Source organism: Eschrichtius robustus, chromosome 7 (genome assembly GCF_028021215.1).
Source record: "Eschrichtius robustus isolate mEscRob2 chromosome 7, mEscRob2.pri, whole genome shotgun sequence".
In the NCBI taxonomy this organism is placed as follows: Eukaryota; Metazoa; Chordata; class Mammalia; order Artiodactyla; family Eschrichtiidae; genus Eschrichtius; species Eschrichtius robustus.
Genome location: NC_090830.1, coordinates 121,508,317 through 121,535,335, shown reverse-complemented (window position 1 = coordinate 121,535,335; position 27,019 = coordinate 121,508,317). Strand labels below are relative to the sequence as shown.

Here is a 27,019-nt window from a genome sequence, read left to right as displayed (position 1 = left end):
AAAGCCAAGAAGACACCAGCGGCAGCATCATTAAATTATAACAAGCCCTGAAACTCAGACTCAGCCCCGGGTCTGTTTGCCTTTGCGGTCAGGAGGAAGCGTGTGATTGGCTGGCTGAGCTCGGCCTAGAAGGCCTTATCTCTGACTGGTTATTATTTGATTAAAGAGGGCTTCCTCCTCCTGTGGTGTTTCGAAACTGTGCTGGGAGAGTTGCTGCTGCCTGGGGACTTTTTCTGAGGTTACTACCGAGCACCCAAAGTCCTTCAGTCTTTGGCCATACAAACAAGCACCCCGAAGAGATTTTCATTCATCCCCACACTCAGGCTGGGGCTGTTTTCTCCAGAGTCTCCATCAGCTTTGCTAATCAACTGGTTGGAAATAATTCCTCAAACAGCACAAAGTCAAGGATACAGGTATTAAAAAAATTTTTTTTCTGGGGATGTTGGTCTAATTTCTTAAGATGTCAAGACATTAGAAAAGGGGATGGGGAAAGGGCTGGGGCAGTAAAATGGAAAGCAGGAAAGGCAGAGAAAGTGGAGGAAGGAAGTGGAAGGAAAGAGAACTCAGAATCTTGGAATTCTACAGAAAGGCAGAGCCAAGGAATGAGCTGTCTGCAGCTGGAGAGAGGTGTAAGCGCGATCGTGAGGTATCGTTCGGGTCTGCGTGTTTTGCCCCCATGAAATCCTTCCCCAGGTCTAGCTGCCCCCTTGGTCTCCTTGTCATCCTTCCCGCTGGCTCAGAACCCCAAAGTCCTGAGAGGGTTCTGCACACTTTATGAGAAATCCAGTTGCTTCAGCTTGAAACGTTGTCAAGTCTGATCCTCAAAGCCCTGCTTGGTGGTACCAATGCTCGTGCTGTTGGCATCAGAGAAGGAAGAGTGGGACCAAGCTCCTTGCTTAGGAGAATTTGTCTCCCACTTTGTCTGGGATCTGCACCTGATGTGACTCGTCCATTCTCATCCTCATTATAGTCCCACCTCGGTGGTGTTTTTTGAGCTTGAGGTGGGCAGACAGAGCTTGATGTCAAAGGACTTCCTTGCTACGGATGAAAGCTGGGCTCCTTGTGGTGCCAGCAGGGACTTCATCACTTGGAATGAAGGTGAAAGGGAGATGAAAGTATGGATTCCGTCCTCCCTAATTGTTAGGTTTAGCTGGAGGTGGTTGAGGAGGGGAGGATATGATACAAAAATAAGGAAAACGATTTTATTTTGGCATTAACTGGAAAAGAATACTTTTATGCTACATGGCTATTCTTAAAACTGATTTTTCCCTATGCATTTTAGGTTAAGAAATAGCCACGCCAACTGCATTTCCTTTCTCTAGTCTTGGTGGCTGTCTTAATCTCCAAATGTTTCCATCTGTATTGTCTTAATTCTTGAGTGTTTGTATCCGGATTGTGCCTGCTTTGTTAGCTGCAGCAGGATGCTATCAAGGCTTGGTCTCACAAAACTGCTCCACAGGACGGAAGATCGTTCTTCTTGCTGACTGCTTCGTGGTTCCCAGGGAGTTTTCTCTACTGAGGGCCTATTGGATTTCTTGAGACTCTTCAGAGTAATTGGCCTGAGAAGTTCATAAAAGTGAATCCTGCTTCCCCCTCATACTTTTAAGGGAAATATCAAGAGGTAGAGGATAAGCCCAGGACACGGAGTTATGCTTCCTGGACCCTGATCTAGCACCTGGTTTGGCAAGACCGGGCACCTGCCCGGGGACACCGGCTCTGAGCTGTCCTCTGTCCTAGAGCGATCCCTCTCCTGCTCCTTCTCTCTCCCAGATGTCCTGGGCATCTGGTTCTAGAACATCACAGCCCCGAAAACCTAAGCCAAGGCCCGCAGGTTAAGGGAATCTCCCTAGTCTGCTTATCTTGGTTAGAAGAGTAGTGCAGCATGGGGGAAGGGTCATTCAGATCCATTGCTGAAGTTTGCTTTTTCAACTTGTTATTTAAATTGTCTAAGCCCCAATTTCCTCATCTGTGAAATAGGTATAATACTTCTCTCATGGGGTTACTTTGTGAATAGAGATTCTGCTTTCAATAAATAGCGGTGTGTGCCTACTGTGCACGAGGCGTTGGGATATAGTGGAGAATGAGGCAGAGAAAGCTCCCTGCCCTCCTGGAGGTTACAGTTAAATGGGGTGGGGGGTGATAGGCAGTAAAAAAATCACACAAATAAATAGGTCATCCCCATCTGTGGTGAGAAAGAGAACAAAGGACCTGATCTGGATGGGGGTGGAAAGCTAGTCAAGAAAGCCCTCTTTGAAGAACTGAATGATTCCTAAGACTGTGTCGCTGCTCTCTGGTGTTTTTTTTTTTTTTTTTTTAATAAATTTATTTATTTACTTATTTTTGGCTGCGTTGGGTCTTCGTTGCTGCACATGGGCTTTCTCTAGTTGCGGCGAGCGTGGGCTACTCTTGTGTGCGGGCTTCCCATTGCAGTGGCTTCTCTTGTTGCGGAGCACGGGCTCTAGGCACGCAGGCTTCAGTAGTTGTGGTGCGTGAGCTCAGTAGTTGTGGCACATGGGCTTAGTTGCTCCGCGGCATGTGGGATCTTCCCGGATCAGGGCTCAAACCCGTGTCCCCTGCATTGGCAGGCGGATTCTTAACCACTGCGCCACCAGGGAAGCCCTCTCTGGTGTTTTATGACTCCTTGACCCACAGCAGGATGGAGCCAGATCAAACGGGAGCCTCCTGACTCCCTGTCCAGTGCTCTTCTACCCAGCTGCCTCCACTGCTGGAGAGAGGCTGGGCCCAAACTCAGGGAGGGCAGGAGGGAGAATTGGCCAATTCTGTCTCCTAGAATCCCTTTTCTCCAGCGCCTTCTTCCTACTCCCCAGCTGGAACCCAGTATCCTCACTCCCCTGGGATCATTTCTATCAGATGAAAATCCCTAACTCCTTCCCAGGGACGCTGGGGTGGGAGGGGCCAGATAACAGGCTCTCTGTGTCTTTCTCCCCCAGTTTCCTACACGTCCATCCTGGATGACTAACCCACCTTGGGGCGGTCATCTCTGGTGGTGAAATTCCACGTGCAAGCAGGCTGGGAGGAGAGCAGGGAGCCGAGGATTTGGGGGTGGGCCCATCATCTTCTCTGGCTGCCCATGAGTGTGCCCAAGGCTGCCCCCTTCCTCACCCACTCAACCTCCCAGGAGCACCGTATTCCTTTTGCACTGTACACAGTGTCTTTTGTGAGCCTTCTGGCCGGGGCTTCAGTGACGGCTCTTGTAAGGAGCTGGTTAGCATTTTTTCCAGACAAAGCCAGAAGTTCTGGGAGGTGATGGGGAGGTTAAACCTGCAGAGAGTGATGAAAGGAAATGGTCAGTCTCAGGCTCCTGAAAGGACAATGTCAGCATTTTCAATTCTCTCCCACCTTCCCCGTGGGGGACCCTGTCCCCGTGACCCTCGGAGGCATATCAATTCTCCCTCTGTCTCCTCTTCCTTAGCTGGGGCCTCACTCTTTTGCCTTCAGCTGTCTGCTAGCCAGCCCCTACCTGTTGCTTGCTGGCCACAATAAGGCTTAGTAGGACCTCCCAGGGTCATCAGTGTTTTAGCCAGTGATGCCTGAAGGGAGCAGTCATGGTGGGAAGACAGGCAGTAGGATTGATACCCCAAGGCACATAACTGTCTTCCCCTGAATTCAGGATTTAAAATCCTCTGTTTGGTGGGAGAGTCACAGAGGATTGGATGGTGAGAAAGGAACAGAGATGCCATGCCATAAATAATACACTACACAAGACCATTTCCAACAAGACTTTGAATAGCGAGTAGTACCCCAAAGCAAATTCTCCCCAATAGGTCGTAAGAGGAAAATGGCAGGATATTTGCAATGGGAAACTCACTCTCACCATTCAGATCCCAGAACCCGCAGCCTTGCTAATCCCACCAAGGTGGAGCTCAGTTCTCCAGCTGCCGAGCTGCATTTCAGATGTTTAATGGGGCTCTGGTTGTCACACTGAGCTGGCTAATGAAAACGCTCCATCATCACTCCTGGGCTCCTGAGTCCTCTCCCCACCCCGTGTCCTCCCCTTGCCTCAGTGCGCTTGCTCGGTGAGCTTTGCATTTGGCCTGCACCCAGTGCCCGGTGGGGATGGCAGGATGTTTAGCTGAGGCTGGCTCTGTCTGTTGTGCTTCAACATCCTGCCAAAAATCAGAGTGGCTCAAAAAACAAAAAAAAGACACCCAAAATGAGTCTTGAAAGAAAGCAACATCCATTTCCCTGTGGGCTGGGCTTTCTCTGCAGGGAAGGGGTACTTGCTGTGGAACTGAACCCTGGTGTCTCCTGGTAACTGTGTCGGTGATGTTTTCTTTGAGTCAGTTCCAGAAAGTGACTCTGAGGAACGAGGGCCTGGGAAAAGTGAAAACCCTGGGACTGAGAACTCTCCTCAGACTTGGCAGTGGGGAAACGGGAGGATCAAGCAGCAAGCAGGCAGGAGGCTGGCTTCTCCACACCCTCAGCCCTGCCTCTGCTCAGACAGCTGCTCAAATGTAGGCAGTAGAGCTGAGCCTTCGCTCAGTGGCACCTTCCTGGGGCAGCAACAGTCTTAACTCCCATCAAGCTCCCCTTGGGGCACACTTTAATTATCTTGTGGGCTGATGTTCAGGGTGAGCCTGCCAGGTAGGATGGAGGTGGAGCCCCCTCCCACTACACCAGGCAGAAACTGCATGCATGATTAGGTAATAGAAAATGTGCCTTCTAATCCTCAGATCGTATGGGTCCTGGAAGCAGCACTGTGTCCCTTGTGCTTTGTCTTTACTCCTTCGAATGCCCGCTTGCTACACTACCACGTCTAATTAGATCTGTGACTCGGGGCAACAAGGTACAGACACTACTCTCAAGGAACTTAAAGCCCAGTGGAAGAGACGGGTAATTAAACAAGCAATGTACTGTAGCATTACCGCCTGGAGGGTGCCTCCATAGAGCAGTGGTTTATTCTCAGGGCAACTCCTGTGCCCCCACTTCTACCCCTCACCCCTCCTTATCCTTGGCCTGGAATATCTTCTCCATTCAACCTGGGTCTCAAGTCTAATTCTTCTCCACACAACTCCAGTGGCTACTCACAATACCCAGATTCCACACTGCAGATAGGTGCTGGTCTATGAGGTTTTTCCAGTCTCTGGTGACATAAGAACTAAGGACAAAGTAGCACGTCTTTAAGATGGCTATGGGTATTCAATTTGAGAAACTTCCCCTTGTTCTGAGAGTCTGTCTATCCTGATTGTTGGGTTGTTAAAACATTCTTTCTTTATTAAATGATGTTGTTTGTGGATTGTCAATTTCTGTTGAGTTTAATTTTAATATTATGACTGGGCAGAATAAAAAAGTGATAGCTCAAGGTCTGGGAATCATTGCCCATCAAGCTGCTCATCCCTGAAATTAGCACCCATGTCCAGACCCAAGCAGGAGCCCCTGGGGTGTCTTTCTTAGTATCTGATTTTCCAGTCTGCAGCAGAGTGGCAGAGCTGATATATTCAAATTCCACTCACTTCCCCAAGACACATAGCTGCCTGTGGCAGCCAAATCCTTAAATAGACACTACTGTTTTCTTGGCATCCCAGGCTCCTGTATGTTTAATGCCTTGAATATCCAATTTCTGGGCCAAACTCATGAAAATCTAAAGGGGAATTATCTGTCTCAGAAAGCAGTTGCAATGGAAATAAAAGCCATTAGAACTCAGTGTTATCAGGATGTTTAATTTTTCATTGAAATTTCAAGATAAAACTCCATCTTCAGAGTCGTGTTAACTGAGATCTCCAGCTTCCACTGAGAGGCAGCTTAGAGACTGCTGGAAAAGATGCCAGTACCCTGGCTCAGGGTAGCCTTTTGGGGGCCCTCTGTTTACCTTCTCAGGTTAGGGGACCTCGGGGTCAAAGCATCTCCTCTGGTTAAGTGAAGTCCATATTGCATCTGGTTACCCTGTCATTCTAGGTGTGATCTAGGGCATTGGAAGTCCCCCATGAAGCTTGATGGATAAAAGAAAATGTCCCCCAGGCAAACCAAATCCCGATGACACAAGTGGTAAAGTCCAAATTCTTGGGCTGAAGTTGAGTGTTTGTGTTAAAAGTTGTTTAAAATGAGTGAATCATACTGGGCTTAGTATGGTTTAGGCTGTAAAACCTAATACAGTGCACAACACATAGTGGGAGCTCAATAAAATAGGATAAATGAGGGTTTTGTTTTACCCTCATTTAGCTGTAAGGAGGGTTTTGTTTTACCCATTTTGCAATGTTGGCTTTGCTCTGTGATGGCGGTTGCAAAGGAGACCCTCATGTTTGGACTGAGTACTTCTTGGGGTCAAGGATATAACTTATGTGTGATGTTAGTGGACACCTCTTCTCCTTCTGCCCATCTCTCCCCTGGGACCCAACACATCTCTTGGCACATAAGAGGCCCAAAAATTGTTGGTGGCAACAATGGCAATGCAAAGGACTAATATGTTTTAGAGAGAATCAGTTTCTGGCAATATCTACTTGACCTAATATGACCACCCAATCATTAATATTTTTAGCTTGCCTATTTAATTATTAAAAGAAAATTCTTTCTTTGACTTGATCCTTGTGTTTGGTTTGCAACCCTAAGGAAAGGAAGGAGTGGGAGTGCGAAGCTGGTGGCAGCAAAGGCCTCTAGGTGAGCACTCTGTGTTCTGAGTCTTGGTCTCCTAGTTCCAGACCCTCCCTTGGCTGCTTATTCAGGGGATGATCCAGACTGAAGAGCGACAGTCTTGGTCCTTTTGAACCTGTGGAATTGTGTTTGGTTTGCCTGGGCCATTATGCCAACATGGTCTTTCCTTCCCACTGAACCCATCCCTCTTATGACAGGCAGCCTTCTGGCTGGCTAGCCTTGAGGTCTGGCAAGAACCGGTGTAGAAGGCTTCAGGGGATGTCATCAACCAGTTGTTGATGTATGAACCTGGGCAAGTCTCCTTATCTCTCTGGGTCATGGGTTCCTCATGAAACATGCTGGATTAGATCAGAATTTCTCGACCTCGGCACATTATGGGTCATAATTCTTTGTTGTGGTGCTGTCCTGTGCATTGTAGGATGGTTAACAGCACCCTGGCCTCTACCCACTGGATACCAGTGGCACTCCTCTCCTTTTGCGACAGCAAAGCATTTCTCCAGACATTTCCAAATGTCCCCTGGGGAGCAAAATCACCCCCAGCTGAGAGATGTTGGATCAGATGATATCTATGTTTGAGAAACCACATTAGGAGTTGTTCTTTTATCTTATTTCATTGAGCTCCCACTATGTGTTGTGCACTGTATTAGGTTTTACAGCCTAAGTATTTTTTACAGATATTTTATTGAGAAAGTGCCATCTACTTCATGAAAAGCTGAATTAGAGTAGGACGGTATCTACACAGGCATTGAGGTAAAGTGTGAAAAGAAGAGCTAGAATTCCTGTTTGGATTCTTGCTAGCGTCATCTGTAAAACAGCAACGTTATACATTGTTGTGAGACCTAATGCTCAGTGTATATAAAAGCACATAGATCATAGTAGACACTCAGTAATTAAACTCATTCCCCTTTTCTCTCCCCCAACCCTGAGAGAATCAGATCTGCACAAACCAGTTACTTTGCCAGCCTTGCTCTGCTGTTTCTGGGAATCTATCCTTATCCCACCATGTGCCCACAAACTCCTCCTTGTCAAGCCAACACTGATATGTCATCTCAAAAATAAATCTTCAACTGTTTGTTTCGAGGAGAGCCCCAGATCTCTTGTACCACCAGATTGTTGACTTGGTCCATCCTTAAAGGGACTGCCTCTCCCTAGCAAAGAAAAAGATTCTCCAATAACCAGAGATTTGCAGATGCCACTGTTTCATGCTGGCTTGAGCACAAAACTGACAATAAGGAATTGAGGATGAGGGAACTCCCACTTTGTGGGTTATCAGCACTACTCCTCCTGGGGCATGGACTGGGCTGTGGGTTTTATCATCTCTCCTGGGTTCTAAGTGTCTCAAGGGCAAAGACCATGCGTTGAACATCCATGGCAGGTCCTACACTATCTCCTCCAGGCAAAACATCTTGGTATTTTGTAGCCTGACCCAGCGAAAGCCATCACGGTACAGTAATAAAAAGTTAGAGCAGGGACTTCCCTGGTGGCGCAGTGGTTAAGAATCCGCCTGCCAATGCAGGGGACACGGGTTCGAGCCCTGGTCCGGGGATATCCCACATGCCGCGGAGCAACTAAGCCCGTGAGCCACAACTACTGAAGCCCGCGTGCCACAACTACTGAAACCCGCGTGCATAGAGCCTGTGGTCCGCAACAAGAGAAACCACCGCAATGAGAAGCCTGCGCACCACAACGAAGAGTAGCCCCTGCTGACCGCAACTAGAGAAAGCCCACATGCAGCAATGAAGACCCAACACAGCCAAAAATAAAATAAATAAATAAATAAATTAATTAAAAAAAATAGTTAGGGCAAGGGAGTTTGAATCTGCATTTTTCTCTCTGGTCAGACTCTGACCAGGGGCTACAGGGCTCATGAAGGCAGTGTAGTTCTCAGGAAAAAAAAAAAGAGAGAAAAAGGTTCAGGCTCAAATCCCAGCTTTGCCACTTACTCTCTGATTGACCTTGGGAAATTTATGTCACCTCCCTGAACTTCAGCTGTCATATCTGTGAGTCTGCAATCACAAGGGTTCCTCCTCATGAGGAATTAAATATTAGAACACATGGAAAGCACATGGCACAATTCTGGTAAAATACTAAGTGTTCAATAGAAATCAATTTTTATTAATAATATAAACGATCTGAAATAGTGGCTATTAACAACAATAAATATAGTAGATGTGAAACAGACAACAAAAAGATGGACGTCTGGGTGGATGAAAAGTTATGAAATTGACTCATTGTGTTACTGATAAGAAAATAGGCTCAGAAAAAGGAAGCGAGTGGCGCGGGGTACCCAGGACATCATTGCTGGTTAATGCAGAGCTGGGTCAGATGTTGCATCTCTAGATGCTGGTTCTACCATGCTGGGGCTGCCTTCCTGTGTTAGAGGGAAAAAAAATAACAACACTTGTTAAAGATGGCAAGGCAGGCTTTACTTGGGACCACTGCAATGGGATTTTACAGTGGGGGTGAGAGATCGGGCTCAACTCCAAGTACAGCCTGGGCAAGTGAGGATTTATAGCTAAGGGGCAGGTTGGGGGTCAGTGGGTGGAAAATTACCAAGAAGAAACATCATGGGTGAGGGGGATTCTGGGTAAACTGACCCAACAGGATTCTTTGCTGAAGTCTCGGGTGTCAGATATCACCTGGGGGATGACAGAGGATAAGGAACCCAATCAGATATCAAAGATGGGGACTCTGGTGAAACTGACTTAGCAGCGTTCTTACAAAAACTGGATTTTACAAGAAAGCACACACATGGGCCTCGGAAAAGCTTCAGGAGCCTGACTGAGGTTTGAATCTTTGTCACTATTCAAACATTTAAAGCCCATGTTTAGAAAACTGCATACCGATTGAGGAAAATGCACCTCTTGGTTTAAGAGCCACATGCTGTTTCCAGAGGGACAGTTTCTTCAGGGTAAGAGAGAAATGAGTATTTTGTCTACAGTGTTTCTAATGCCCTAGGGCTGCCTGAGAGAAAAACAGGGCAGAGAGGAGGCCTTGCCCCCAAGACTCCAGCATAGCCAACCGCTATAGAAACCACCTTTGTCCCTACCTCCCATCTTCCCAAAGTTCAGCCCTTACCCTGCAGCCCAGGCTCAAGGGACTGGTGAGTTGATCTTTCGCGTTAATGCTGATATTCAGTCTCGAGAGCCACTCTGATTAAACACCTGGGCACCAATATGTTCACCTTCTCAAAGAGGCTGCGGGAGATTTCTCTGGGCTGGCTCTGACCTGTGATTCATACCTTGTCTTTCACCTCTTGCCAACAAACTCATACCTTTGCTTGAGAAGAAAAGACTGAAGTTTTCAGGCTCAGTGGTTGAGAGAGGAAGAGTTTTAATAGTCACAGTGTCTCGGGATACTTTATCCTTCAATCTTGCCTATCTTGGGCCTGCTTGGGATGGAGGGTATGTGTGGTCTGTTAGTGTGTTAGCAGGTGAAATCACGGGTAATTACAATATGAATGGAAACTTAGTTCAAACAGAATACCGTATTTGCATCAAACTCTCCTGTGGTCTCAGTGATGGTTATGTTAGTTGAGAAGTTGAAGAAGTAGAGTCATAACTCTTACCAGAACTCCATCGCCTATTTTGCCTTTTTAAACTTAGTTTATCCACCTGCTGTCTTTCTTATTTGAAGGGCGCGCATTTTAATGCTTTTCTTTTACTCCCCTCCTCCTGTTTTGTTTAACCCCCTTCTAGCAAAGCACAGATAGAATGATGATTTAAAGGAGGGATCTGCAAATTATGGCCCCTGGGCCAAATCCTGCCCACTGCTTGTAAATAAATACAGTTGTACTGGCACACTGCCACGCCCCTTTGTATGTGTATTGTCGTGGTTGCTTTCTGCGACGGAGTTGAGGAGTTGCAACGGAGACCATGTGGCTCATAAAGCCTTAAATATTTACTATCTGGCCCTTTATGGAAAAAAGCGTGCTGACTCCTGATTTAGAGTGTAATGTGGGAGTTAAGCATACCTCGGTTCAAATCAGGTCTTGGTTACTTGCTTGCTTTGACATTGGAAAAGCCACATAAACTCTCTGAAACCTAATCTGTACCGTGGGGATAAGAAATACCTACCTTGGAGGGTTGCTGTGAGAATTCAGTGAGAGAGTATTTGCGGCCCTGTGCCTGGTACAGAGGAAAAGCTCAATACATGTAGCTATTATGATGATCATTCATTCCTTTACCCACCAAATGTATTTCTAGTGCTTTCTCTCTGCTAAGCCTGGGGGGCTGCAGCAGTGATCAAGACATAGACGATCCCCGCTCTCATGGAGCTCACAGTCTAATGGGGAAGACTGACAATAGGAAGAAAATAAATCAAGAGATTACTTTCAGACAGTGATAAGTGCTATAAATAAAATAGGACAGTATGAAGGAAAGTGCCAAAGCAGGGGACAGAAATTTGCTAACTGAGCTCAGACTGAAACATGAGAATGAGTCAGCCATGCAAATATCTAGAGAAGGAATGTTCCTGGCAGAGAGGACAATAAATACAGAAGCCCTGAGCCAGGGGTGAGCTTGGGATGGTCCAAGAACAAGGAGATGGCCTTGGGGACTGGGGCGGAGTGGAGGTTTTGGGGTGGGGGAGACGGTAGAAGACAAGGGAACAGAGGTCAGCACGGGTAAGAGCATGTCACTGCTCACAGATCCTGAGAAGATGTTTGACTTTTAGAGGCAGGGATGCAATCTAAGATCATAATGGGGCAGAAATGTAACTGGGTCCTTGGCCTCATTCTATGACCTTTGTTGTAAATATATTATCCTTCCTCTTTGGTCTCTGGCATTCATCACTGTCGGAAATAGGAGATGAGTAGGGGCTCTAGTGAGCCCTAGTCAAAGTGCCAAGCCCATCACATGGCCCCAGCAGGACACCTCCACCTCACTTGGGCTTTCTCCTTACAGTACCCCTGGCTCACCAAAAAAAAAAAAGTCTTCTGGCCAATGCCATTACCTCTTTGAAATCATTCTTTATCGGGAGACGTTAATGCTTCTCCAGGTGGAGCACTTAAGGTAAAAATCAGTTAATGTAATCTTAAAACCCCCTAATAAATTTCCCGCAACTTAAGACAACCAGATAATCATTTTGTCCCTAGGGTCACTCAAAATTCACAGCTCAATTCCCATAATTAGCATTTCTTTTGTATCTCAGTCATTGAACAGGGGGTGAAGAGCCCCAGTGATAATATTTTACCTGTCTGAGGTTTAAAAGAAAGCTTTGATACAATCAGATAAACTGCCTCCAGAGTTGTGAATAATTATAGCCATAGGGTACGTTCCAGTTCCAAGCAGTGTGCATACTTCGCTCACTTAAAGGTAAAAGTGTACATTTAGTTTATCAACTTTGATCCATTTGGGGTGACTCCTCCTCCCCCTCGTGTTCTCCTCTTCATTCTCCTCCTCTTTCATCACCTTTATCCTCACCAGAACCCCTTATTTATCAACCCCCTTGGCTAACAGTAATTAATACTTCCTTTACAATGTGCAAGTATGTGTTTCTGTCTCATTTTGTTTCAGACATTCTCAAAAGAACAAGATCCAAAGGTGGCTCTCTTCCAAGCCATGCTTTCAAACACTGATTCTTAATCTGGGGTCCATGAATGATCATGGGGGGGCGGCGGTTATGAGCCCCCTGAAATGGAATGCAAACTTTTACATGTACATTTTTTTTTTAATCAGGAGGAAGTCTAGAGTTTCATTACACTCTCAAAGTGTTCCCTGATTCCAAAAAGTTAGGAACTACTGCTTTAAAGACTTTACTGACTCAATCTATAACATGGTTATCAAAGGAAAATTCTAGAAATTTTCTAACTGGAAAAGGAACATTTGTTGAGTTGGAGCTGGGCAAGCCTGTGATTCTCAAAGACCACATTTATCACTTATGACCTGTGAAAGCAAAGGGGATTGATGGTTGTTGGGTCAAATGCAGCCTTCCTTTTAGAGGACTACACATTCTCCTGGGGATTCTTATCATGACTGCAAACATTATATAGTTCCCACTATGCACCAGGCACTGTCCTAGAGCCTTATATATTTTAACTCTTAATCCTCACATTAACCCTATAAAGTATGTACTATTATTAGACTTATTTTGCAGATGAGGAAAATGGGGCACACACAGATTAAAACCATAGATTGAGTTTTATACTCAACATTCCAAGACCCTTCACAGTTCTGCATAATATAGTTTGTCCAGCTGTAATTAATGGCTCAGAATAATTATCATTTTGGATGTGTCTGAATGGCAGCCATGTTGTAAAATCGTGAAGCACATGCCTGATTAATAAAGGATTCCTATTTGTGCCACGTTTGGTTTTGTGAATAAGAACAGATTGCATGTCACATGCAGAGGAGAGTCAGCTGACTACTCTGCTTAATTTGAATTTGGCTAAGAGTCACCGTGGTTTATAAAGTGAGGTTATTGACCAAGTAGATAATTTTATTATTGTAACTATTATTTTTTTAACATCTTTATTGGAGTATAATTGCTTTACAATGGTGTGTTACTTTCTGCTTTATAACAAAGTGAATCAGTTATACATATACATATATGCCCATATTTCCTCCCTCTTGCATCTCCCTCCCACTCTCTCTATCCCACCCCTCTAGGTGGTCACAAAGCACCCAGCTGATCTCCCTGTGCTATGCGGCTGCTTCCCACTAGCTATCTATTCTACACTTGGTAGTGTATGTATGTCCATGCCACTCTCTCACTTCGTCCCAGCTTACCCTTCCCCCTCCCCATGTCCTCGAGTCCATTCTCTACATCTGCGTCTTTATTTCTGTCCTGCCCCTAGGTTCTTCAGAACCATTTTTTTGTTTGTTGTTTTTTAGATTCCATATATATGTGTTAGCATACGTTATTCGTTTTTCTCTTTCTGACTTACTTCACTCTGTATGACAGACTCTAGGTCCATCCACACAATTTGTTTTAAGAGTTTTCTTTTTGGTGGGGGTGGGTAGGAGGCTTTATTCTTTTGGCAGATCCTCTCAGTCATTATAGATATTGCTGCACTGTTAATCAAAAATATATGCTTCTCTGTAAAGCATTAAAAAAAAAAAAAATCCAAGGATGAGATGGCTGAGGTCTCAGCTCAAGTATCTCCAAATACATTGTTGTCCATTCCCTGACCTTTCCGTGTGTTACAGCTGATTCACTTTGTTAGAAAGCAGAAACTAACACACCATTGTAAAGCAATTATACTCCAATAAAGATGTTAAAACAAACAAACAAAAAAACAAATTGTGACAGGCGATGAAAAGTGAATACTGTACAATAATGTGGAACGGAAGAGATTGTGGGGCAAGCGAAATGAACCACCACCAACCACAACAAAGACTGGTCTTCATCCAAAGATGGTAATGTTGTGTATATGGTGGGATTGGAAGGGAGTCCTCTTATGAGCTCCTTCCGGAAAACCAAACGATTAATTCCAACAAGTACCACTCCCAATTAGACCAACTGAAAGTGGCACTCGACGAAAAGCATCCAGAATTAGTCAACAGAAAACGCATGATCTTCCATCAGGATAATGCAAGACCGCATGTTTCTTTGATGACCAGGCAAAGGCTGTTACACCTTGCCTGGGAAGTTCTGATTCATCGCCGTATTCACCAGACATTGTACCTTTGGATTTCCATTTATTTCAGTCTTTACCAAATTCTCTTAATGGAAAAAAATTCAATTCCCTGGAAGACTGTAAAAGGTACCTGGAACAGTTCTTTGCTCAAAAAAGATAAAAAGTTTTGGGAAGATGGAATTATGAAGTTGCCTGAAAAGTGGCAGAAGGTAGTGGAACAAAAGGGTGAATATGTTGTTCAATAAAGTTCTTGGTGAAAATGAAAAATGTGTCTTTTATTTTTACTTAAAAACCGAAGGCACTTTTTGGACAACCCAATATCATCAACAGTTAATGAGCAGGTGGCCTAGAAATTTAGACAGACTATTCTCTAAGAAAATCACTTATAAATAATCTATAGAAAAACCAACATTGTGGATATTAAGGTTTGTGTAATCCCGTCCGTAGCCTATAGTGGTTACTAGGAATTCTACAATTCATGTATGTGGGTTAAATTTATAGACAGAGGTGAAGTAGGAACCCTGGACCAGAACAGAAAGCCTCTGGAAAAAGTAACTGTAAAATAATTTGATAAAGGGGAAAATGTTTTGCCATCTCCTAAGCAGAATTGGATACGCAACAGGAACAGGTGAGGTGTAAGTCATCCTAACTGAGTGAAGGGTCAGACTTAATCCCCCTGCAAGACAGCGGAATAACAAAGTGGGGTTGGGAGAGAGGATTGCACCCTGTGACCCTCAATTATGGAAAGCCTGTTTTCTAATATCTTACCTTCATGTTGGAGGTCATCCTTGTAATAAATTTCAAATATTTTATGGAATAATATGATGAGGACCATCAGAAAATATTTGGTTAAAACCGCAGTCAGCTGCATCATGCTTATTCAGGTTTCACTTTATATCAGGCAATTTAGAAATTGGAAACTGGGTTGATAACACTCTTTACTTTGGAAAAATTTTCTTTTGGGAAATCTGTTAAGTTAAAAGCCAGAGACAGTTTTAAGGAGTATGTTTAGAATACCCAGGAGAATAATTTTCCAAAAGAAAATCTTAGAGCTTCTATGTCCCCAAAAGTAATGAAAGTAAATTTATTTAAAAGTATTCTAAAAATGAGCCTCAGCTGAACTTCTATTGATCTTCCTTTCAATTAGACATAATAAGTAAGTTTCTAGCTTACTTTGAACTCATTAGAAAAAGAATAAATGCAGAGTAGGCCCGTTTCTCCTTGTCCCCTTCATGAAAATTTTTTTCTTTTTTGACAAAGACTGATTCTGAGGGAAGAAAAATAGAAATAAGTCTGTCTCCAGCCATGTCTAGCTTTCCCTTTCAAGTATTTTCAAATTCCTTCCTTCAAGTGTATTGGGCACTAGTGTGCTTTGCCTTGTTCTTAATTGTGGCGTTCTTATCCATTGTGGACCACCTCCCGCTGTGTTGCTGGTTACCACTGGAGAGTTGGGCCCCTGTTCTCCCTTGTATTATGTTCTTCCCTCTACTCTGGCTCAGGAAGTTGGGGTGGGAGTGGAATGGGAAATCTGCTTCCTATCTCCCTGTCAAGCTTGGATACATGCCTTCCCCAAGACCCGTGAGTCCTGAGCACCCAAAACTCTAGGTTCATATATCTCTCCTTGAATACTTCTGTTCCTAGATCAACCCTTGTCCAGGACTCTTGACCATTGTCATAGCCATTCATACCCTCCTTTGTTAATTGTTAATTAATCATGTTGTATTTAGACATTTGACAAATAGATCTTAAGAATCTGTATTGTACAAGGTACTGTTAGGTGCTAGGAATACGAAGGAAAGGAATGGGAGAAATCAAGATGGACATTCAAGAGGGAGAGGCAGATCTTAAATGGCTAATTCTACAATTAATTAATATTCAATTATAATTGTGATAAGTCCCCTGGGGAAGAAGCATATGATACGGGGCCTGCCTTAGTCTGAGGGTCAAAAAGTATTTCATGAGGAGGTGAGATCTGAGCTACGTTATGAAGCATGAGTTGGAGAGAAAAAAGGGTTGTGCTCTCTCTGCTGGCAGAGAAAGCAGTTTGTGCAATGGAAGAGTAGAGCCCATTTTTCTTGGGGGTTGAAAGAAAGAAAGGGTGACTGAAGTTGGAGAAAAAGAGGGAAAGTGGGAGGAGATGAGGGTGGTGAGATTAACAAGGGTGGAAAGTGCCAGGCACTGGCATTTCTAAAAACTATAAGGAATAATTGAAAAGATTTTAATTGGTTGGAGTGGGGATCAGGCAGAGAGATGGGGGTGTTTGACATCGTCAGTGTTGTACTTTCAAATGTTCATCCTGGCTGATATGTGGGGTGTTTGGGAGGGTGGTGGGTAGAAAGCAGACATGAGGAGTCCGGGTAGTAAGCTGTTGTGCCACCCAGGGAAGATGGTGGTGGCCTGGAATAAGACAGTTCAAGTAGAGAGGAAGATAAAAAGATGATGAGTTTAAAGCTATCTAGAAGGTAAAATTGCCAGAAGTTAGCATTTGATTGGATGTGGGAAGAAGTTAAGAATGACTCCTAGGTTCCTGGTCTGCTAAGGACAGAGTGTGGAATGAGAGTGAAGGAGGGCTTTGAACCAGCAAAAGATGCCAAGAAAGAACATTCAGGTAGGTAGAAAGAAATCCAGCAGGACATGGGGTTGTGAGAGCTGAGGAGAGGCTTACACCCAGAGCTTGAACTTGCTCCACAAGCCATCAGTACGCAATAATCTGACATCAGGTTATACAACAGTGGAAGAAAGGTCCCGGGTAAGTCTGGGCATGAAGAATCTAGCCTACATTAGGATCCCTCTCCCAGAAGACAAGATGCTTTGTTTACCGTCAGCGTCTCAGCTCCACAAACCATGTTGGATCATATGTTCCAAGAACCAACAGCAGTTTTCAGAGAAGTGGTCTTAAGCAATATTTAGGAAGAAAAGTTTTTCCTAAAAGACAATGTCTTCGGAGATGCAATTCTAGGCACAACAAGGACAAACTTTTGTGATGTCATATAGGGTAGTCTGGCCTGTTAGAGGCTCCTGAATCCCTTCATTCCAGATTGGGGCCTTTGCTTTATCCAGCCCAACCAGAAGGTTCACTGAGGTTGTTCTGATAGTCATTAGGGTTGTTCATAAATGTTTAGTTACCTTGTTTTGGGCACATGGTGGGATTACACCACCTCTTGCTTCACTCTCTTGCTTTATATGATGCTTTAGCTAATGAAATGGGAACAGAAGTGATGTGTGGATTAAGAGCCAGTGCATGCATGGTTCACTATACTCTCTGGTCCCAGCCTCAGCAGTCAAGGAAGCAAGCGTCAAGATGGAGCCTCCCTTAATGACCTTATAAGCAGAGCCCCTGTAATAACCTGCAGTGTCCATGTAGCATGGGCAAATAAACTTTGTTGTCTCAAGACTCTGAGACATTTGTTACTGAATCATAATCTAGCCCATCCTGACTGATAGAGAGACATTCTTCCCAGAACAAAGTAACCTTAATGGTTGATATGAGTTCCAAAGATTTTAGGACAACTTCTTCACTAGGATTCAAGCTCAAAGGAATAGGACCTCTCTTTTGTCTCCAGAGTCTATGCAAGAGGAGACTAACAACAATCATAGTAATAGCTACTATCTAGTAAATCTCACCATGTGGCAGGCAATATGCTAATTATCTGTATACATTATTCCATTTTACCTTAAAATAACCCAGTAAGTGAACATTAGCAAATCCACTTTTAAAATGAGAGAATTTTGGGGCTCAGAGAGGTTAAATAACTTTCTCAGGGTCACACAGCTGGTAGATGGCAGACCATGATTGGAACCCAGGTTGTTGGGCTTCAAAGTCCTGTCACAACTCTCAGACATTCTGCTGGAAGGACTCAGGGTTAGTCCACTGATGTCCCAACTAGCAGCTCAGTTTTTAAGCCAACCATCTCTTAGTATCACTACCCTCAGCTCCTTCATGGAGTGGGGTTTAACATAAAGATAAGCTTTTCAGACCTGGGATCTGGTGGCCCAGTCCTAACTCCCAGGCTGTCACCTATGCTGGCTGAGTAACGTTATCAGTTCCATGTTTCGGCTCTAGAATCAGGTGGATCTGAATTCAAATCAGGGTTCTTCCACATACCAAATTCCCCTAACCTCTCCCTGTGCCTCAGTTTTCCCATATGGAAAATCAGGGTAATAATAGTTCCTAGCTCATGGGGCTGCTGGGAGGATGGGCACCTTATTTGCCTATTTGCTCTCAGATTCAATCCCCATCCTTCTCTGCTCTACTCTATGTCTGGGGAGGGGCTGGGTGGGTGGGTGAGGTAGCCCCCTGCAAATTCATTCCTTAGATTCCCCTGCAGTTTGCTTCAGCCAGTAGGAGGGCTGGCAGACGAGGCCAGAAAGAGGTAAAAGCCAGGGAGGGTATCCCCCTTTTTCTCAGGGGGCATCTCCAGTGGTGGCAGCTCTGTGATTTCGGCTCCCCCTAGGCAGCCCCTCTCTCCTTGGTCCCAGCTGTTGCCTAGTGGCTCTGTTAGCACCTTTTGTCACTCCAGCCCTAGGGAGGGTAGTGATCTTCCATTGTTGCTAATCTCTAGGCTGCCTCACTATCCCCTGTTGTCCTTTCAGTTCTTCTAAGACCTTTCTAAGTAGAATTCTGTATTACAGTCCACTAGCGGCTGTCTGGCACAGGCTATTTTTCACACAGCACCATGCTTGATACAAAGGATTGCTTGAGATAATGCCTATGAAGTACAAGAACAGTGCCTGGCACATAGTAAGTGCCCAATAAGTGGTAGCTTACAAAATGTACTTACCTCTTGCCTAAGTTCTCTGAGGCCAGTTTGCAGCAGGTAGGCCCCTGCCTACATCATAACTGCTGAATCAATGCCCATTTCTTCTCCTTCTGGGCTGTCCAGGTCCACAGACCTGGGTTTGTTTTGATGCATTCTTTTCTAATCTTTATAAGGTAAAGGGCATGTGGATTCCACCATGACATTTATGACCCATCACCATTTTATTTCTAATTTTTCAAACTTCTTACTACGGCTTAAAAAGCCCTGCTCTATCTGGCCCCTTCTGTCTTCCCAACCCCTCCCTCTGCCACATCCCCTTCACTCCCTCAGCCCGCACTGGCCTTTGTTCACTTCTCTCTGCCAAGCTCTGTCCTCCTTCAGGGCTTTGGCAGGTATAGTTCCCTCTTTTTGGAAAGATCTTTCCTGGTCTCCTTTCATATCCCTCTCACACCCCAGCCTCAAGGTAGCTGCTCCTCCCTTAGAGAGGCCCTTCCCATCACCTTATCTAATGTTGGTCACCTCTGTTACTCTCTGTGACAGATGCTGTTGGATCTTCATTGCAGTTTCCAAAACTTGTCATGATTTTATTTGTTTGCTTGCTTATTACTCTCCCTACTGTCTCCCTCCCAACATTCCGTAGGCCGTTAGACTATTAATTCCATGAGGGCAGCCTCAAGTGTGTATCCTCGGTGCCTGAAAAAGATGCTTGGCACAAAGCGGGCTCTCAGTCAATGTGTTATGAATGAATTGATGTTGAATTAATCTGTCTCCAAACTGCTCGTGTCAAGGGTCCCTAGAAGTCCAATGGTGATCAGTGTTGGGACTCCCCTCCTCTCCGTTTCCCTGGCACATGTGCTGTGAGCCAGAGGCCCTGGCTCTGTTCAGGCTGGCCCTCTTCACCACTGTTCCCTGCCTACACCCTGCACGGTGCGTGGAGCTCTGTTTTCCCAACGTGCTCAGACACCGCGACCTTCACCGAGGCTCCCAAGACTCTCTCTTCTCTCCATAGTGCTTCCACCTTCACCCTCCTTCTGAAGATCTGCCGCCTCTAGGGCCTACATTGGAGCCATCTCCAATCAGATCCATAAGCAGAGCCCTCCATCCTGAGCCCCTTCTCAGCACCTGGGCCTTCCTGGCCTCTACCCCCTCAGACAACCTCTCCCTGTCACACAAACCAGCTTGATTCCACAGAGAAAGCGAAGGCCCGTTCAGGTTTTGTCTCCTCTGGTGACCAATGACAGTCAATAGTTTCCCATTTTTTTGTCTTTCAGTAACAAAAAGGCTGCTGATGGCAATGACTTAGCCTCTTTCAACAGAACCTCAGGACTTAAACCACAGAGCCTGGCTACACTCCGGGGAGAAGGAAAAATAACTTTCTTTTTTAAGAATGAGCTAACAGTTGTAAACAAGAGAAATTGCCTTGGAAGCTAATTTCTTAATTACCCAGCCCTAGCAGTTACTGATTCAGTGCCCTGCTTCCAACTCTAGAGCTGGTGCCCTGCCCTGAGGCCCTGCTTGTGGCTGAAAGCCTGGAACTCTACCTAGTTCCCACTGGCCTTGCTTCCTGGGGTGGGTGGATCAGCTTTGTCATGCAGCCCACACAGTAGAAGATGCCAAGCCAGCTCTCCCAGAAGCATGACTGCCTCCTGCTTGGCTTATTTGAAGTTTTTGGCTTAATCTCCTATGAAGCAGTTTTCAGTCAAATTGAAGTACCTGTTCTGTCACACATGTGGTAAAAGTGAGTCAGAGGGGATTCCATTCTCTTCTGGCCTAAGGTACATTCTAAATGGCAAGCTCCAAGGTCACGTCCATTGCCATCCCCCAGTGTGATATACTGGCAGGGACTATTTCTCAATGCTCTTTTTCTCCCATATGTTTGAGTTATTCTAGCAGCCGGAATAACTGTGCTTAAAAATTAAATATGAGTCAGGAATGCAATTTGTCTGTGAGTAACAGAAAAAGGATTTCAGTGGCTTAAAATCCAGAGGTGTGTGATTGGTAATGTGGGGTTTGGACATTAAATTACAGAGCAAATGGGGAAAAAAAGTGAAAAAGAAGCAGTGCCAGCTGTATCTGTTCCCTTTTACTAGGAAAGAAACACTTCTCCAGAAATCCTCAAGTTTGATTTTCTCTTAGGTGTCATTGCCCAGAACTGGGTCATAAGACCATCTTGGGTGCAGGGACAGTTAGAATATTAGAGAACAAGATTATCATAATTAACTCAGATACTTTGATTCACTCTTTTCTCGGGGTTGGGCAAGAGATCACTCTGAATAAAATCAGGCTTCTAATAGCCAGGAACCCGCAAGGAATGAATGGATATTGGACAGACAGGTCTCATTGCCTGCCCCAAATCAACTGAGTTGTAGAAGCCACAGCCTACTGAACTTGATGTTGATTTTTGAATCCTTCGGGACACAATTATCAAACAGTTGTGTAAGTCTCCTAGGCTATCTTATCCTATGCTGCCTGGCAGGCAGTAGGTGTTCTATACATATTTATTAAATAAATGAATGAAGAAAACAAATCTAGAGGAAAGTAGATGATGAGAACAGCATAGATTTAGTAAGAGTAAGTCAGGCCAGACTTTATATCCTTTAAAAGTTTTTGATGGAGTAATTGTTGCATTTGAGATCAGGGCATGTCATAGATATTTTATCATTGCATTTCGGCAAGTCAGTTGACACTGTTCCTCATAATATTCTTGCAGAGAAAAAAAAGCACATGTCACAATTTGACGGATGTAGCTGAAGCAAAACTTAGAAGTTTATAGCACTAATATATTTGTATTAGAAAAGAAGACAGGTCTCAACTCAAATCACTGATCTCAGGGTGGTATTTCAAGGTGTTGAGTCCCAGCCTTTATAAGGGGTGTTTTCACCATCATTCAGTTCAAAATACCTTCTAATTTTCATTCTTATTTATTTATTCTTTAAACGGTGGTGTGTTTTCTTGTCTGTTTGTTTTTGTTTTTTAGAAGCATGTTAGTTTCCAAATATTTGGGGATTTTCCAGATACCTCTAAGTTAATGATTTCTAATTTCCATTGTGGTCAGAGTAAGTTTTATGTGATTTGAATCCTTATAAATCTATTGAGACTTGTTTTATGGCAAGTTTTACCAAGACACGTTCCGTATTCACTTGAAAAAATGATATTCTATCTATGGGTGTAGTGTTCTATAAATGTCAATTAGGCCAAGTTGGTCGATAGTATTGTACAAGCCTTGTATATCTTCACTGATTTTCGGCCTACTTGCTCAGTTATGGAAAGAGAGGTGCTGAAATTGCTGTTTATAATCATGGATTTTTCTATTTCTCCTTGAAAGTCTGTCAGTTTTTGATTCATATATTTGGAAGCTTTGTACTAGATGCATAAATAGTTAGAATTGTTTTTTCCCCTTGATGGATTGACTCCTTTATCATTATGAAATGATCCTCTTTATTTCTGGTAATATTCTTTGTATTGAAATCTACTTTGTATGACATTAATATAACCACCCATATTTCTTCTGATTATCATTAGCATGGTACATTGTTTTTCAATTGTTTAACTTATTTTTCTTTATATTTAAAGCGATTTTTTTTTTCTTTTTATAGATGGCATACAGTTGGTTCTTGCTTTTTTCTCCAGTCTGACAATCTTTGCCTTTTAACTGGGGTGATTACTTATATGCATGAATTTAAATCTACCATCTTGCTATGCGTTTTTTCTTTATCAATCCATTTTTCTTTCCTTTCTCCTCATTTACTGCCTTCTACGATTCGAATGACTTTTTTTTTTTTTTAATGATTCTGCTTTATTTTCTTCGTTGATGTATTAGCTACAACTCTTTGTTTTACTTTTATTTATTTATTTATTTATTTATTTATTTATTTATTTATTTATGGCTGTGTTGGGTCTTCGTTTCTGTGTGAGGGCTCTCTCTAGTTGTGGCAAGCAGGGGCCACTCCTCATCGCGGTGCGCGGGCCTCTCACTATCGCGGCCTCTCTTGTTGGCGGAGTACAGGCTCCAGACGCGCAGGCTCAGTAGTTGTGGCTCACGGGCCTAGTTGCTCCGCGGCATGTGGGATCTTCCCAGACCAGGGCTCGAACCCGTGTCCCCTGCATCGGCAGGCAGACTCTCAACCACTGCGCCACCAGGGAAGCCCGCTTTGTTTTACTTTTATGGCAGTTGTTTTAAGAGTTGGAGTATACATCTTTAACTTATCACAGTTTACCTTCAAGTATATTACACCACGTTATGCTTAGTGTAAGAATATTACAACAACAGATACTTCCCCCTTTCTGGATGTTGTGCTGTTGTCATACATTTTATTTCTACATATATTATAACCCCTCCAAAATATTGTTTTTATTTTTGCATTAAGCTATTATCTTTTAAAAGAGTTTTAAAAGGGAAAAAAATTATTTACCTACAGATTTATGATTTCTTGAGCTCTTAATTCCTTTATGTAGATTCAAATTTCCATCCGGTTGTATTTTCTTTCTACCTGAAGGAGTTTCTTTTACCATTTTTTGTAGTGTCTGCTAGCGGTGAATTCTTTCAGCTTTTGTGTGTCAGATATGTCTTTATTTTGTCTTGTGTTTGAAATACATGTTAGGGGAAAGAATCCTAAATTGACAGTTTTCTTTTTGAGTACTTTAAAGATGCTGCTTCACTATCTTCTCATTTGCATATTTCTGATGAGAAGTCTCCTGATATTCTTATCTTTGTTCCTCTGCACTGAAATGTGTCTTTTTTCCTCTGTTTTTAAGATTTTTCACTTTATCACTGGTTGTAAGCAATTTAATTGAGATTTTCTTTGGTATAGTTTTCTTCTTGTTTCTACTTAGAGTTTGTTGAGCTTCTTGGATTTGTTGAGTTTATAGTTTTAATCAAATATGGGAAGTTTTCAGCCCTTATTTTTTCAAATATGTATTTCTTATATTTCTCCTTTTCTTCAGGGATGCCAATTGCATATATATTAAGCTCACTGATACTCTGTTCATTTTTATTTTCAGTCTTTACTTTTTTCTCTTTGTGTTTCATTTTGGATAGTTTCTATTGCAATATTTTCTGGTTCTTTAATCTTTTTTTTTTTTTTTTCCCAGTAACGTCTAACTTGCTGTTCGTCCTGTACAAGTGATGTGTGCATGTGTGTGTGTTAAAAATCTCAGACAATGGTTTTATAATATCTAGATGTTTGATTTGGGTCTTTTTAAAGTTTTTCACATCTCTACTTAACTCAATCTTTCCTCTACTTTCTTGGACTTACAGAATATAGTTGTAAGTATTTTTTAGTGTCCTTATTTACCAATTCTATCATCTCTGTCATTTCTGGGACTCTTTCAATTAATTAATTTTTCTCCTCATTGTGGTTCATTCTTTCCTGCTTCCTTTTGCATCCCTGATGATTTTTGATTGGAAGAGTAACATTGTGAATTTTACGTTGTTGGGTGCTAGATATTTTTGATATCCTTTAAGTATTCTTGTACTTTGTTTTGGGATATTTTGTTCTTGTCAAGTTTGATCCTTTGGGGGCTGCCTTTTAAGATTTGTTAGGTAGGACTGGAGAAGTTTTACTCTAGGGTTAATTTTACCCCACTACTGAGGCAAGACTTTTTGAGTTGCGAGTTATGGGATTTTCCGGTCTGGGGGCCAGGATCAGGCCTTATTCCTGGTCCCATATGTTCACTGGTTATGTTTTCACTCTGCCTTGTGGGAACAGGCACACCTCTCTGGTACTCTACTCCCAATTCCAGCTGTTTTGGCCTTCCTGGTCTCCCAGTTCTAGCTCCTCAACTCAGAAAGTCTGCCTAGCTCTTCCTGGATTACCCCTGTCTGCACTATAGCCTGGCAACTCTTTCTAGGCAGTAGGCTGAGGCAATCATAGTGCTTAACCTCATTCATTTCCTTTCCCTTAGGGACCACTGTCCTGCACTGCTTCCTGTTTTATATATTTTGCTTTATTTTTTTTATTGTTGTTGTCGTCTTAGCAGGAGAGTAAATTCAGTCCTTCAGTCCTTGTTGCTCCACCTTGGCTGACTAGATTGTATCTGGATTACTATAAATTATTTGTGGTTCTGTTGATAAAAGACTGCCAAGGGTGTCACTTGCTTCCAAAACAGTTCTCATTTAGTAATCTGTGCACTGCAATCCACATCTCCTCCAAGTACTGTAAACTCTTGTGCAATGGGTGTTGCAGAAGAGTTGCCTACAAATGAAGTTTATATAAGAACCTAATTTTCCCCTCTGGCTTACATTTTAATTCCTGTGGTGCTCTACTTCATTTCTCATTCCTTTCTCTTTAACAGTGACTTCAAATCCTGTGACTTTCCTCTATTTTCTCCCCTCCTTTTCTTTTTTTCTTTCTCTTTTTTTTTTTAATGTCAGGGGTCAGTAATCTGTACACAAATTTCATGATATTTTGGGATGAGAACTCATCTTATTCTAGTCATCATAGGCCTTAAATACTTAGGTGTGTGCTTGGAGCTAAGGTGTGTGAGGGGGGGTTGAATTAAGACAGGGTCCTTGACTTCAAGAAGCTCAAAATCTTTTTTTAAATGAATAACAATTACTGCTGTTTTGAATTGTTTTGGGATGGATTTATAAACAGAAGTAGCAAGTGCAAGAGAAAGAACTCTTGTTTTACTTCTTGTTCCTTAGCTTCAACAAGTAGATACTGTGTTTACTGTTATGTATTTACTATAACAAAGTATCATAGTTTTACCTAAGAAACAGGCACTGGGACTTCCCTGGCGGTCCAGTGGTTAAGACTTCGCCTTCCAATGCAGGGGGTGTGGGTTGGATCTAAGATCCCATTGTGCCTTGTGGCCCAAAACCCAAAATGTAAAACAGAAGCGATACTGTAACAAATTTAGTAAAGACTTAAATGACAGTGTGTTTATGGAGGGCTGGAGACATTAGGGAAAGAGCTTGGAGTCCTAGTTCAACACAGAACTTGTCAAATTTAGCTGAGAGAGGTGTGAGCACAGTTAGCAGTATGAGGGCCCAGGGCTTCACAAGGGACAATGGGAGAGGCTGAAGCAGGGGCTCTTGATGGAGAACAGTGGAAAAGCAGAGGCCTCTCTGTGGAAGCCTTAGATGCCACGCTCAGGCATTTGGACTGTGGGAGCTGTGGATGGTTTCTGATGGATGGACATGGGCAGAGATTGTTTGGAAGAGAGGGTTGGGGTTCATGTGTGCAGAGGAGATGACTGGTGGCAGAGGTGTGAGAGCAGGGATTAGGCCTTAACGATCTTTGTACCGTCTGCTAGTTCATAGTTAATTTTTGTTGCTTAAGTGCACGTAAAAGGTTATCTTTTCCCTTCTAAACTGCTAATCTCTTGATAACCACTGGCCTTGTCAATGGCACGACAAATACTGTGAAAGAAACTCTTTGTGCCCCTTGTTAATTTGTTTCAAGGACCAAAGGCAGAGAAATTTGGACTCGGGCTCGTCCAAGCCTTATTTATTTTTCTTTTAATTCCTTATATTCTTCCTTTAGGGAAAAGGCACTCAGCCACTGTTTGGAAAACTACACAACAGGGTCATTCCCAATGCCTACCTCCCTCATGCCCAATAAATTCTGCAGAGTCTTACAAATCTCATAAAAAGACGGCCCACGTGCAGGCTCCCAGGAGAGCCGGGCGGAGATACAAACTTCCAGAGGAACAGCGTTCACACAACGCAGACACATGCACCCACACTCACGTGACTCAGCGCCCAGGCAGAATCACCGCGCGTTTAGGCAGCACACGCCATACGTGGCCACACAGACACACTTGCGGACACACCTCCTACTCTCGGACCTGTCCCCAGTGCACGAGGCCACGAGCTGCCCGGAGCCCCGGCCGCTGGCCCCTGGCCCCTAGCCTCAGCCCTGGCCCTCCCGGAACTGGCTGGCTCTTGGCTGCGCTCGTCACCCCGGGCGCCGGTTGCGTCATCAGGGCGCGACGTTGCAGCAGCGCCGGCGGAGGCTTGAAGTGCGGGCAGCTGTAGAGGTGAAGCCGGCGGAGCCGAGGGTGCGAGCGGCCAGGGCGGGAGCGGGCTGCGGGCGGCTGCTCGCGCCGGGAGCGCCGGGACAGGTGC

The 27,019-nt window shown here is 43.9% G+C and overlaps 1 protein-coding gene across 4 annotated transcripts in view; it reads left to right on the top strand.

The window, feature by feature from the left end:
- The first annotated feature begins 213 nt into the window (after positions 1–213).
- Positions 214–27,019, top strand: part of GPAM (glycerol-3-phosphate acyltransferase, mitochondrial) — a 67,691-nt gene continuing 40,885 nt past the window's right edge. For 2 of the 4 annotated variants that reach the window (XM_068548546.1, XM_068548543.1), the window contains exon 1: positions 26,871–27,015. The gene's annotated coding sequence lies outside the window, so the exon portion shown is untranslated. Of the gene's footprint in view, positions 414–26,870; positions 27,016–27,019 lie in introns of those variants that run through there. The other 2 variants (XM_068548548.1, XM_068548545.1) reach the window with 2 other exon arrangements.